Source organism: Anopheles ziemanni, chromosome 2 (assembly GCF_943734765.1).
Source record: "Anopheles ziemanni chromosome 2, idAnoZiCoDA_A2_x.2, whole genome shotgun sequence".
Lineage (NCBI taxonomy): Eukaryota > Metazoa > Arthropoda > Insecta > Diptera > Culicidae > Anopheles > Anopheles ziemanni.
Genome location: NC_080705.1, coordinates 44,330,353 through 44,346,252, shown reverse-complemented (window position 1 = coordinate 44,346,252; position 15,900 = coordinate 44,330,353).

The following is a 15,900-nucleotide window of genomic DNA, read 5'->3' as shown; positions in this document are numbered from 1 at the left end:
TGTTGCAGCTTTTAAGGAGGTTTAATTGTTTTAGCAATTGCACTTTGATAATAGTGATTGCACTTATATTTTCTAAATGATTTCGTTTGTGTCTGTTATAAAACTGGACGAATATATTCATTGTGTTTTAATAACGTTTCATTGCACGTAGAAGAGCCGATGCAATGTTTTTTAGCTAACCTTGCTGCACGCCACGTGTGGCGTATTGATTGTAAATTTTGAAACAGAAAACGTTACTGCACTCTACTGTACACACGTGTTTCTTGCTTGGATGCATTCACAACATAGAATCGATGCATTCTGTTGTGAAAAACGATAGGGTGGCGCTTCGTAGAATTTGCTTTAAAACTTTGATCAGTTCCAGGAAAATACCAACCGCGGATGGGTACGTCGGCTTCATTTTCTGTGAAAAATTTCAAAGGGTTAACAACCGCAGTTGAAGCTGGCGCCCGACAGACCGTCGTATTCCCCGTTCCATTTCGCGTCGAAGATACAACCGCGGGGCCTTGGCTGCCCTCTTTCTCCATTTTCTGTTCCAATTGACAATAATTATCTGTGATATAGGCGTTTACCTTAAACTTGTGTGTACCACACCGCAATTGGCACAGCCTGCCAGCAATATTATCGATTAAAACCCAGCCACAAATAGAACCGAACGAACAAAGTTTCAGAATGCAAAAATCAGCAAATTGCACTAATGCAAATGTGAACAGGATCGGTACAGACATTGGTAACACCTGGCATTAGTGCCAATAGTGTGATATTTCCAAATTGACAGTGAGCTGATACAACCGCTCGACAAAATTATCGTTCAAAGTTTTCAATTTGTAAATGCAATTTAGTTTACATTACAAAAAGTGCCCCCGACGGAAGGACTTTCAAAAAGAATTTTTCAAAGGGAGGAGGGAGTCGTTCGAAAAATGGATTGAAAACCCGAAACAAGAATATGACCTAAACCGCCATTTGGCTAGGTTATTGACGCCTTTCCGTGAAAGTTTGCAACATAAAAAAATAACACTTTGTTTAAGTACATAAGCCTCTGTCTGCAGTTCGATTCATAGTTTTAGTCCACGACACTTCTAGCACACTTGTGGTAATGCGATATTCATACACACACACTCTGGGCGTCTGGCTGGAGTCACATGTGAGGCGTACAAAAACAAAAGAAAGCCAAACACAAAACAACCATCACTACCATGGCAAATGAGCGAGTGGAGAACTGAAGCGGTTGGGAAAAATTCTTAAGAAATTCTAGAAAGGGCTGGGGAGTTAAAGAAAGCGCCCGGCGTTCGAAGTAACAACCATTTTGCTCCTTCCGTGACCACACGGCGAATCGCGAGCGAAATGGAAACCCGGCACAAAACTTTTATGATGGTTTGTTTTAATTCCAAACAGCACCAGTCGTCACGGAACGGTTTTTCTCCGCTGTGGAATATAATCAGCGCTAGCACACATACGGAAAACGACCGGCAAAAAGCAAATCTTCGGACCCACGCGCGATCAACGGTAAAATCAAACTGAACACTGCCTGGCCAATTGGTTGCTATGATTGTTTGCTAACTGTGTTTCCTGCCGTCCAACAGTGGTCAACTATTGCCACCATACACAACAACCAGCACCAAACGACTGGACTGCTTTCAGCGCCGACCAACGGATGAAATGCAATGTCGCGTGTTCGAAGGAACTCAGATCGTTTGAATTTGCTGAATGAGATCTTCCCATAACTACGTCCGCTGGTCACAGGGCGCATGTGTGTGGAAAGGATACTCAGTGGTTGTCTAAAGAAGCTATTTTTAAAATCATTAGAATAATTTCTGAATAAAAGAATGTTCTATAGATAAATTCATGAAACATAAATCAATTAATTTAAATAATTTTAAACCATTGAGAATAAATCAGATTTTTCCAGTGTTCGGGTACGACATGTTCAAAACATTGAAACATCTAACGAATCTTTCTGTTCCCCTTTGCAGTGCTTCACATCCTGAGAGCCCTCTTCGCACACTCATATTCCAGGCCTTCCCCGACTAGCTCCGGCGTAAATTAGATACAAATCTGCTAACCGCAAACGAATTCACGTCAGTTCGCTCGGTGAGGCGATTTGAAACACACCGAATGCTCGTGGTGGATCGAATTGTTTGTTTTTCAAACACGACAACCGAAAAAGACGCCACAAAGCGACGTGATTTTCTTGCTCTCGATTCAGAAACCACCCGATGTTTCCTACGTTTATCGATTTTAGATATTTGAATTTTTTTTATAAATTGCCAGATTTTTATTATAAAGTCACTTGTTCTTCTTCCATTGTTGAGTGTGATTCAAGTAATGAACTTAATTATCGGAAAAGCATTCTCTGTCTCGGATAAAGCAACAAACAAATAATAAAACACACTTAAAAATTACTACGTGCCTGATACATAACAATTCTCAATTTTAGTAATAATCATCAAATTTATTTTCAAATACAGCTGTCATTTCTGCAACATTTAATTTAACAATTACAAACATCTATAACTTGCTTTCCACAATTTTCAAATCCTGATTTTACGAAGTTCGTATCCTGTTGGTACGCAGATCGTTGTTCTGTTTCGTTCCTCAAAACAAATCCTAACAAAGACAAACAACATGATTTTCTACTACTTTCCAATCCAATTTTCACGATTTTTATTGGTACGAACAGCCACTGTTTTATTCCGTTCCACAAGTATGTCGTCTATACTGCCCATACTCGCATATCAGTCCCATTTGACTTTTCATCACTTTTGAGTTAGCCCCATGACTTATCTTCATTTTCAATATATTTTCCAAAAAAATCTCAAAGTGGCCATTTAGTGCATGCTAATGTGAAAAAATACCCAATTGAATGCGTCCCATATTGAAAGTATCCGCACCAACAGTTCCGTATATGATTACTTTGCTTAAATTAAAGAAAAGTCCTAGTTATTGAAACTTCAACAATTTTGTAAATTAAAGTAATTAAAATTATCAACAAATGGTTGTAATTCAAGTGTTTTCAACGAATTATACACTGTTAAAGCGCAAATATCCGTATGGAATGAAAACCCGAACATCGATGTTTTGACGAGCAAGGTAAACAAAGTATGCTATAAGATGGGACTGATATGCGAGTACTTTTGCTTTCGCCTTCGAAAGTACCCTCTATATCGTGTCCCATCTAGTTTATTTTCACCATTTTAACTTTAAAACCGTGTATTTTATATAAAATGTCATTTTCAGCGAAATGTTTATGTTTCAATACAATAGTTGTGATCAACCAATCATGTATTTTGTATCACCAATAACAGCAAAACAATATCTAATGTAAAAATGTTCAATCGTTATTTTATCAAAATGGTGATTTTGCAAATGGGACTCATATGCGAGTATGGGCAGTATACTTATAAACTATATCATAAAATATCGTTCGTATTATAAAGTTCAAAAATCGATCAGTGTTCAAATATGATAATTCGATTGTCGGGTAACAATTTTACTTCTAATAACTGTAATTAGTAGTTGATTTAATGAAATTCACTCAAGTATGTATATTCTTATATAGTTATATTGTATATTCTTATAGCATGATCAACTTTTTTTAAATGAAAACCAAAATATTGTAAGTTGTTCAGTTATGAAATACAATACAATCAATAACTTTGTACATTTTTTAACCATGAAAAGTAACTATTTAGCTTAGTTTACTTATTAAATTATGAAAAAGTTACTTCGGAAAGCCTTATGTGTCAAAAAGGTATCAAATTGGAAATGATCGCCGTTGTTAAAACAGTCAAAGGAGTTAATGCGCGTAATGAAGCTCTCCTTTAATTGCTCGGTATGCCATTCATTGTTTGCCATGTTAAGCTTGGGTGAGTTTTTCTTCGTCATTGAGATAGTTCCTTCGATATCATCAATGTCACTTTCCTCTAAAAAAAATTCATCAAGGTCAAACTGTAGCCTCTTTTACATCCTTGCTATTTTGATACTCAACCCGATCGATGTTAAGTGTAAAGTAACATTTATTGCTCAATAGTACCTCCCAGAAACGGAGTCCTCGTTGTGATGGCCGTCCGTTGTGGGTTCAGTGGCACCAACATGTCCTTGTACCCATCGTCCAATTATTAATGCACCAATGGGAAAGCCGCCTTAGAAGCCCTTCAACGCCACCACGAAACACTTGTTTACAGCGATTTAGACTGTGAACAAGCCGCGACGAACAATAAACACGGCCACCATCGCCTCTTGTCGGCTGCCGCAGGGCATTCCAGTCCGCTTTTCCAAAAGATAGAATAAAAACGGCTGCACACAACATCCATGTTCGGAAGGATGAATAGTGAAAAGCGGCCGGTAAAGTCGGGAAACGACCGGGGATTAGCAACACCCAGGCGCGCCACGCGTTGTTTGGCGCCCACACAATATAAGTGTAGTAATACACGCTTAATGAGCCGTATAACTGTTAAATCTCATTACTTTTGCCATAGCGAAGTGTTTTTACAGCCATCCGCGTTATTGTTTTGTATGAGTGCGAGGCCACCCGCTCCCGGGGGGCCTCATAGAGCAACAAAGCGAAAGACGGCACGCGCGACTTGCCATTGTTTCGCGTTCGTCGCTCGCCGGCGGGTTCGGCTCGATTGTTTTCTTCCTTTTTATGTTTGTTTATACATTTTCTCGGTGTCTTCTTCTTCTTCTTCTTTTCCGATGTCCTGTCCCTCGTTCAAATACTTGTGATTGCGATCTCACCATTGTTTCCTTTACCTACTGCAAGGCGAATTCATTTGCTCCGCTCTGTCGTAACGAGAAATCTACATCGGGTCGCAAGCCTCGAGAAAGTATAGGTACTTCGCGACGAGAACAGTAGGCATGACATTTCTTCCCGCGTGATTAACTCCTCTTCCCACCCATCGTAAACCCCGTCGGACGATGTTCCGACCCCCCGGGCTGAAGCAGGGTTGCGGTCCTTTTCACCATCACGGTCGTTGCCATTGTCCACCAGCACGTAAACACACTCACACACACCCACCAGCTTACACCCTTGGTGGTCGATATAAAGCTAAGTGTAAGCATGATTGTTATCGCCCGGTCGGAATCAGTGTTAAGTACTGGATGACAGCGATGAAAACATTGGAGGGCACGAAAGAACTCCCAACCCGTGGGATCGACATTCTCATAAAATGTACCCACCACAAATGCAGACTCCTCACCACTCGAACGGGGAATTCAATTTTTGGTCAGGGATTGTGCGTTTCGATTGGATTTGGCGGAGATCAGGCACGAATCAATCGAATGTGTACGGGTCGGTAGGTTTACGATTATTTCGTTTGTGGTTGAAATGGAATTTCGATGTTTGCCTTTTTGCAACGATACCGAATAAAATAAGACGTTTGTATCCACGGAAAGTTTGGTGCAGTATCATCAAACAAAACATAATTAGTGTAATTCATTTTCCAAACAAATACGAAATGATGATTATTCTTGAATTTGAGACATTAATTCTTATAGTAAAGCTATCAGCATTTTCTGTTTAAATTTTTATTTCAATTTGAATTGAATTCTTGGTCCATATCATACATCTCAGAATTTACTAAATAGACCTAAAACGAGTTTACACTTAACCTTCTTGCATTGCATTCAATTGATATTCTTTTCTAATCCACCTATAAATTAATAAGCAGATAAAATAGACATTCTACGAACCATATAAATTCAGCAAAGGTTTTATCCACTTAGCTCTTTGTATATGCCAAGCTTCACTTACACTTACAATGTAAGTCTTACACACAAAACACTTCAATAGCAAAGAAGTAAGGTGAGAAAGTTCAAAACCAAACTAAGTAGACCCATTTCATACTCAAATTGTAAAATGGGTCGTCTCAATTGAAATGAAATTTGAAATTATTATTATTAGTAAATAAGCGTAGAAGCGTAGCATAGAATCAAGTATATCATCGTGAATGAAAAATTAGAATGGAAATGGAAAAATGGGTCAACAGAGTTTCACAACAGCTTAGTGTAAATTTTCATTCTACTTGAAATATACATACATAAGTCAGGCTAACAAAAGAGCATAGATTATCACTAACAGAATATCATTAAATATTTCTACTAGTACCAAAGTACGTACACAAAAAGGTAATTTTTTAATAACTATAACGAACTTATAGGAAGTTCTTCGATATAATGGAGACCAGAAATGAAGAATAGGATAATCCAACGCAATCAAATTATTTTGTTTTATTATAAGAATCAGTCATTTTATTTGCGGCTTTTTCTTCTTTCTAAAGCAATTGTTCAAGTCATCATCGAAATACTGAATGTATTTATTTCTACTTACAGATTGTTGTGCGATATTTACATGCTTTTGAGTTGTATCCCTGAATTATACTAAGTTGAATGTTAATATTGACACTAAGCTAACAGAGCTACAAACAATGAACAAAACTATAAGTTACTCTATTTCTCGCAATAATATGATATCCTCCTTATTTGGATTGTTTCCAAAACCCTTGAGCTCCCTTGGTAAAAAGAAACTGTTTACCTCATAACCACTTAATTATGCCCAAATCATCGAGATCGTGAACGGATTACTCTACACCCATTCCATTAGCATCAAATGGCACCTAAAGAATAAAACCTGCCTCCATTCTAACCATGCCGTAAATGGATAATCGTTCCCAGCAAACCCCCGCGCGCATCCCCTCGGTATCGTTATTAAATCAAAATTTGTAATTTTATCGCTCAATTTCTACCGCCACCGGAGGCGGGAAGGTGACGTCGCGTAATAAATACAAATGTATATCCGTCCATACCAGTCTGCAGGCATGTTTCCGTTGGGGCTTGTTTCAGGAGCGTGTACCGTGGCGTGCTTGGCAGAGGAGATGGGATAAATATTTATTCTACATTACGGCTGATATTATCATTATTACATCACGTCGTAAGTTGGGTGTCAAATCAGGTCGTCGAATCGTACCGAATGGGTATATGCTCAGAGTAGAATACGACGGCAGAACCTCAAGAAACATCGTATGGAGTGGCAGAATGATTCTGTCGTGTTCGTTCTTATTTTTTCTATACCGTCGACGAACCCCTTTGCAACTCAAGATGCACGCGACAACGGTTCGGAGGAACGCTGGAACGATGACGGGTTCACGAAAAACATTTTGTTATTCCAGGCTGCGCCATCACGGTGGCACGGAATATACCATTTTACCCGAGACGCTCTAGATATAGCCATACAATTGGCTACGCAACTTTGCAGATTCGGGCGAGAAGGGAGCGAGAAGACTGTGGAAACTGGAAAAGACCTGAGACTCAGCGATGGTACAGACTTTCATTAACACATTCGATAGCTTTTCACTCGTTGGTTTCGTCTCACGAAACGATATCCACCGTTTGCTATTTATCCGCCAAAGATGAAGAGAATGCTAATGTACCGCGAACTCGCACCATTTCCGACTTTACTCATCCTCCGGCAGCGGATGCTCAGTTCTATTGTTAAGGAAAATATTAGATTGGAAAAAAAACCGCAACTTTCTATGTTACCAGCCATATCAGGTCATAGTTGGGGTTTTCTAAGCATTGCATAATTTTCCCACTCGCATCCAATTTGCGGACTTCGATGACTCATGGGGATAATCAATCCCAATTTTTCGTGTTCATTTCTTCGCCTGCCAGTCGATACGGAGAAGGTGGTGTGATTAATGTTAGCTCTTTTGCCGAGCGGAGACGATTCATGGTTGCGCGGAAAATTAGTGCCCACCTCGGGGGTTAGGATTGCTTCTTCAGATATCCCTGCCCCGATAGGGTCTCACCCAGCGGCGTTTGATCACAGTTGCAAAATTTGATAAGCACCAGTTGATTGATGGAACATAAGCAATCGCATTGACCGATAACAACGGTAGCGTGGAGTCAATGGTTCCACGACACTACCGAAGGAACACGTGTGTGATTAATCTCATCATAAAATCTATTAATTACCGGCAAGTGAATCAATCTGCGAGATGGAGAGTGGAAATTTCATCATTTCGGACACCCGGCTCGGACGCCAGGAGTCCATTTCACCTTACGTAATGCGATGTGATCGGTTCGGTAACGGTGTTAATCAATATTCTTCGTGAAACATCATGCAGTTGTGCAATGTTCTACTAACACTAGCACCATTATGATGTATCGATCCTTGGACCTTTCCTTCCTTCTCCTCTACAGCTTTCCCTGCTGGCGCTTAGAAGATTAATTATACGACATCAAAGTAACAATTTATGAACAAGAAGATTTTACCGAGAAATTCATTTCCTATGATGAATTTATTATCTTCTTTTATTTCTGCGAAAGAGCCATTAAATAAGATCCTTTTTGATGCATTCCAATAATTAAAGTTAAAAACATATTATTGGAGTCGGTACCTGAAATCTCGGGAAAGTACTTTCACTAACAACATCAAGGCAACAAAACAGTAGGCAAATCTTACTTCAATGTATAAAGACACCTTAAATTTTTCTTACTTTTAATTACTTTTTAATAGGTCAATTACGTTTACGTAGCGGAATCGCTAAAAGTCATGTCTTGCCATAATGTTTCCAATGCTAGCGTTAGGCTGTATGTGCCCGAAAGGCGAAAAACAGCTAGCTTTACCGAAATTGGGACCAACAAACGCTCGTTGGGACGTTAGCTCTCAACTTCTCGGGAAGCTTCAATACATGTCGAATTTGATGGCTGTTTCATTGATTGCAAAGACTCTTAGGATTTTTTTGTTTCTGGACGAATGGTACCTTCCGTTGCGCGAAGAAATAATTTTTATTACTTCCTATCACGTTATACGGCACTTAGGCTTTTTTTAATAGACCACCAAGTATCCTTCGGCAACGATATAGAGCAATAACATTAAAATGCCGGCAGTTTGTCTACAATCATTCAGTGGAAGTGGAAGAAAACCCTTTACTTTCAACAAAAAAAAAATGTTTTTGTTGGCAAACAGCTTGGTATAAGTAAAGATTTTCTTAGTTAACGTTTTACATGTTTTTGAACGATAGAAAAATATATTTTTCCATAATTTTATAAATTGTAATCTGATACAGTTCGGTAAACTTATTTTGAACTATTTTAAAACACCAGTCAAATGTTCATTTGTTTTGTTCAAAACGAATAGTGAATATAATATGACATGAAATGTTTTATCATAACTCTTCACAGGTTCTTATCTAACACGACCCAACTTTCACATTCTTTGACAACCCCCTTTTTGTGAAGGTGGAAAAGCTTTTCAGTTCCTGCTCCTCCTTGCTGATCAGGCGAACACTTGAATGAGAATGTTCTTTAACTCAGGAATCAAAACGGTGAAACTATTTTATCCTTGACGTAGTACTCTGCCTGATGTTCCTCGTTCCATCAACACTGGCATCCCCATCAGCATAGTGCAACTATTTATGCTTAGTTTATTCAAATTAACGGTGAGGGTTACCGAAGTTTGCGGTTGACACCTGAGAACTAACCTACGCCAAAAGGAAGTCATGTTTTAACAAGACACATACCGGCATCATGGTTTCCAGCTCCGGGTCCGGCTATTCGCATCATGTCCAGGGTAATGTTTACAAAATCAGGACACCATCTCCGCCCGACCCAACTTCAACGGAACGACCCAGGTTTGCACCGTCGTTAGGTTTTTGCAACCAGTACGCAAGCCTGGACAGAACGAAGGATAGTTGAACGTTGCGGCAAGATTCTTCGAAGTCGCTGAGCTTTGCCTCACTTTGATACAACGTGATGGTCTGTGTCACCTCCACCATCTCTTCCTGCGATTGACTGGTCTCGAGATCGCCCATTGTTTCCCGGAGTGAATTAATACTTGCACTCTACGTATGTATGACTTTCACAACATTTCTCTTTGCTCAACCGTTCTGATTTTATATGTCCTCACTACGTGCAACTACTTTCCCTGCGCACATCATCACCATCAACGTCACGCACCTGCTAGCAGGGCGTCTGTGAAACCGACGATAGCAGCAGAACCGCAAAGCAGCTACGATGGCAAGGATGGGAATGTGCGAGAGATCGAAATCTACACTGAAACTAATTATTTGATTTAGCCCATCGTACAATGTAAATCGGCGTATCAAAATGCATGAGAGACGTCGGGTGAAATTCATTGTCATTTGCATTTTGATTTATTTACGTTTTGCCAGAAAGATGCCGCCCGCTTCCTTGGGCCCGTTATGTACATAAATAAAGGATGCCACGAATGCTGTGCTGCTGGTCGGCTAAAATGCAAACCCGTGGAACTTATGCCCACATGCTGTTCATGTGCGTACAACTTTCGCTCACTGTCTGTGTCCCTCACTAGCTAGCACGGCCAAAGTTAGCTGCTATGTGCACAAACAATTAACAAAAAAGGTTTTCTGGCCATCTCGGAGCCGCTCGGTAAAATCCACCGCAACTACAGTTGTAGTTCTGTTGTAACAGTTGCTGTTATTTAATTAGAAAACAACCTTCAACTTTCCGTTCTGATACACCAACTGCACTAATGATCCTAGCTTGATTGAATTAAAATTCAGATTCCAACGAGCTTCCGTGTGAATGAGGAGAGTTCCTTGCAATTGACTACAAAATAAATTAATTAATTGGTCATAGTGTTGCTGTGCTACATTGAAAATAATAAGCAATGCATAAACAGATATCAAATCTGTTAAAAGTTGGGAAAATCAGCAGCCTGGAATAACCATTTCGAAATTTCTTTCATTATACAATAAAGATTATTGTTGCAAGTAAAAAGTAAAAAAGTACAAACTCTATGCAATTAAAAAAAAACCTATGCCAAATTACACATACAAAATTGCTATAAAATAAACATTGATTTAGTCAATTTTTGAGGTAACTTTAAAATGTGATTTTTCTTCATGTCCCGCATATTATTATTTATCATGTATAAATCATTTTAATGTATCATGTAAGATGAACGCGAATTAAAATCTAATCGTAACAAGATAAGAGTTTTAAACAATATAAAAATTATGGGGAAAACATGATACATGTATCGTGTACACGTGGTATCCATATATTTTAGTACATAACAACATTGGCGTATGAAGTTCATGCTCGCTGTTTATTCATAGAAATCATTCCGATTCCCACAGCAACAACGAAGCACGTTTCAATCTAAAGTAATCACTATTGCTTTCGTGCCAGTACAAATTGAATACTGCCAACGAGCGGTATCAATCCCCGATCTTCATTGCCCTTAATCTCACTTTGAAGCTCCTGTGTGGTTTATGTGCAGTAATGTAGTGGATTTTATGATATTGATTTTTGTTTTTACTACGCGACTAACACACGACTGTGGACGATTTTACATCGCCATAACATTACCTTTTTGTCCAATTTATACTCTTATGTGCCAGGCAAAACTCTAGTCGCTGGTAAATTAAGTATCCGAACCTGAATCAAAAAGTAGCGACAGTTGAAATGCGCGAATAAAGTTTAACCAGCCAGCTGTTAGAGGTCATACAGGGTGATGTGTTTTCTTGATTCTCCTTTCTTCACAATGAAATGATAGCCTTCACCTCACCGAAGTCAAACAGACCAAGACGTGTGGTTGTGAAATAAAAACCCATAAAACGAGAATGTGTTACACGAAAGGCTATCTTCACGCTTCTAGCGCGCCCCGTCCAGTCAAATGTCGAGTCTTGGCGTAGGATTCACAATAAAAGAGAGCAGCAGATCATGCCCCACGTCTCGCAGGGCACGTCAGGCGTCTCATCAATACCGCAGGTTCATTTCCAGGCAAACGTTGGCCAAAATCCTTCCACGTCCTGAACCATCAACACACGCTTCCCAAGGGGGTCAGTAGCATGGAAATGTCGTCAAATGAAACTAGAACGGCTCCGTACGCATTCAGGAGTTTCTTCCGGCTCGGACGCGCTTTCACGAGCAGGCGAGTTCCACACGTGCCCCGTCGCATCTTCGGGATGGCGCGAAAGGGCCGCTCTGCCCTAGCACATGTCTCCAAATCTCCACGGAAGCAGTAATCAGAGAAGACAACGATGAATACATACCGGCGGATTGTGAGCTGATGCATGTTAAACGGAGTCTCGCAGTGGTTGTTCGAGAAAATTGTTTCTTTTTATATTCGCCTACGTGGGTGAGTCTTTTATTTGTGGCAAATAAGCAAATCAAACTTTTCCGAGATGCCGCTTCTACATTCTGACTGAACTCGACTTTTTTTACCAAATAAATAAAATTTGATTATTTCACAATTTGAAACATGCAAATGTTGTAGTATGCTAAGATTATTTGACAAGGTAATCTGTATAAAAATGATGTGAGCTTAACATATTGCAAATAAAAGATGTTCAAAACTATAAGATAAAAACTACAGTCTTACCGACAACCTGTTAGTTCAAACGCTGATTTGAAATAAATTCTAAGTCTTGATAAATCATGAAAACAAGGATATAAATCTGATTTTAATAAAATTATACTTTCACACTGCAAATGCAAAAATGATAAATTAAAACTGCGGCTAAAAAAATAATTTTTATTTTAGTTTACCTTTTAGCTTTACTGAACATCTATCACAGTCTAATTTTACTAATTTTGAAATTGTTAATATGGATCATTGCATATAAGTACATACTATGACTTGTAAACGACTTTAAAGATACCATTCATTAGGAACAATTAATTTTGCTCCCAGCTCATAAACAAGAAATGCAAAGAACATCTTGTGTTAAGTTTTGATTGTTCAATAATAGTGTAGGACAAACATTTTGTGACAAAAGTACTTTTCCCATATCGAAGCATTTCAAAACTAATATGCACATAACCCAATTCTTACGTAACATTATTTGAAGACATTATTGGTTGTGTAACTCATAACCACATCAAACAAGCTTCAACAGAGAAGTTGTAACCATCGTGGTCTAAACGCCTCTTTCGAACGCGTCTTTCGAAAGCGATTTCGCTGAAAATAGTAGCAGTGGTACGAAAAATTAATTTAATTTTCCCATAATTCATTTCGGGATATATCTCTTTTATCTAGCGAAAAGTTTGTCGTCTTCTAACCGCAGTGAAATCGGTCCAGGTCCCATCCCCAGGCCACATGCGCCCCTTTCAGCTGATTTCGTATCAGGCAAATTGGCATAACTGCAAAGTGTTCCTGGGCCATGCCGGAGGTCAGAAGGTAATCGTTTCCGTTATGGTGCCTACCGTTTCCCGATTCCTCAATTCCTCGACGATGTTGTCACATACACACCCTCACCCGAACGCACACAAACCCAGGGAAAAGGATGACTGATTCAACCGGCTTAGACAGGTAACTCAGTTGGCCATTTCCACATTCCCTTCTTCCGGAATCGGAATTCCGGTAGCAAAAACCTATCTGTCCTTAATCGCGTTGGCGCTATGTGTTTTCTCTGGGCTAAAAGGTAGGAACGTCTAGCCTGAATTGTTTTGTTGCTTGTGGTTCTATGTTGGTTTTTTAGAGTGTGACATGGTATTTGGCCTTTTTTCCTCATACTTTCTCATTCGACAGCGCATCTACCACCCCGCTGAGGTGGTGGTTCTTCGACAATTCTACGCGACAAACCTCAGCTCTGGCGTACGCCTCAGCCCGCGAACCGAAAAGGGAGACCATTTCATTTTGGAATTAAATAATAATAAATCTTCCGACAGGCAACAACATTTGCGCATTTTCCCACCGTAGTTTCATGGAGTTTTCGACGGTGACCGTAAAAATAATATAAATACTAATATCAATGCAGCAGGATACTTAAGGCGTTCGTTGCCAAACCGCATAATGCCAAACGAACCGATTCGAAGCAGACTTATTTTTCGGTTCCTGGGACCAGAATTCAAATCGGAAATTATAATCACAATTAAAAGGTGAAAATCTCTATACATTGGGTTCTTATGCATTCAAATTAGTTAGCATACTGACCGTGCTAAGGCATCGGGAGTGTCAGCCAACTTCAGCCACCGTTTAGATTTGGCGCGCGAAAGAAAATAAATAAATATTTCAACGTCTTAACGCTTAGCCGGCCGATTAGGTGGAGAAGTTTTCGTACTTAACTTATGAATAATGCATTTGCGACTACTCAAGGGGATGAGGAGGGCCAACTGCCGGATTAAACCCAGATTTCCGACACCCAGAAAGAGAGTTCGTTTCTGTAACAGCTCAGCTCATCGCATTTCTCTCGGTCACTTGTAACAATCTTGTCAGCTCAATTTTGCCAAGGAGGGTGTCTACCGACAAACCAAACACACCAGACCTAGCATGGATACATAGAAGTATCCAGCTTTGTGTCCTGCTTTTCTTGCACAATCCACACCAGCGTTTCACCATATGTTTCTAACAATCTATGGCCATCATCAGCCCCAGAACTTATATGATCCAAGGATTCTAATGAATATCAAATACCAATTTACATAAGCACACAGGACTATTCTAAATGGGGTGAATATGCTAGATTTCTCCCATAGCGCTTCTAATGTTTGTAATCTACAAAATGGATTATAAAATAGAAAGATGCACTAGTCTGGACTAAGTAAGACATATTTTTTTGGTTGATGAGAAAAACTTGAAGTATTTTAACAATGCGTCCATCAGCGCCATTAAAAGCATCGGAAAACAAATATTAACATTTACTTTCACGACCAACCGGAATAGTCGTCAGTGAAGACTCATATGCGTACACTGGTGTTTTACGGAATTAAATACTAGTTAGTTCCATGGAATATATCATCCTTTGCTGTATCAGATGATTCGGTAGCATGAATTTAATTTGAAAATCAAAAGCACTCGCTCCATAGAACCGAACCACGGCGAACCCCCCAATTTTCCCAATAACACATCGCATGCTTGTTGCCGGCTTCTAGCAACAAAATATCTAATTAAGTTCTCGCATTGTACACTAATGAATGGGTGCATTCTTTCATTTGAAGTATGTTCCCCTTAGGCGTTCGTTGACACGATTCGTATGCACGGCTATACTTTCGATCGAAATTGTATTTTTATTCGATCGGCCTTCCTACACGTGATATTTCTACTCAACAAATAATTATAAGCTGGGCACAAAAGAAAAACTTGGATTTATTGTTAAAATATTTTCAAATAAAAAAAGTGATTCTTTTTCTATTGCATTGCATTTGTAACTTGCACACTGTTAATAAGAAACTTTAAATAGTAATCCTGGCACTCAGGTGTTGGCGATTAAAAAATCTAAAACTTCCGGGGGTAATATGCAACTGCTTATTATGCATATGTATGGCCAAATACTCCTACTTTCTCATCTGATTGATTTTTTTAACTAACTAGGCTTTTTTACTTTTGTTTAGCCAGTCCTTTCATATAGGGAAGGATTTCACTGTTTGTACTTAATTCGCTCTATAATGTATCCATAGTTGGCAAATATATGAAAAATAATTAATAACAGCAATACAAATTTCCATTTTGGTGTTGAAAATATATATAAGTACATTCGATGATGTTAATCCTCTTGTTACTTGTCTAAAGATATGAAAAATATTGTTAAAAAAATTCTTATAAAATTTCTTTGAATAGCTTCCAATAATTTTTTTTCGGCAGAGTCCGTAATGTTCCGCTATTTGGTCTATTTCGTCTGTGATTAATGACTCGAATCTGGTTTTGGTAAAAATATTGAGTATTAATGATGTTTTGGTAGCATTTGGCATCCGATATTTGATAAAAACTATGTTAGTGATGAAATTGTCCGATGATACGTTTGATTCGCAGAAATTTGGGATACATTCGAAATAGAAATGATTTTCACATAAAGAGTTTTCTTAACTTATTTATAAAGAAACAAGAATATCCACTAAACCATTGAATGGAGATAAAATAACCGGTACACACAAATAAAATAAAACTCGTGAAATGCTCGTGATGTTAGACTAAAT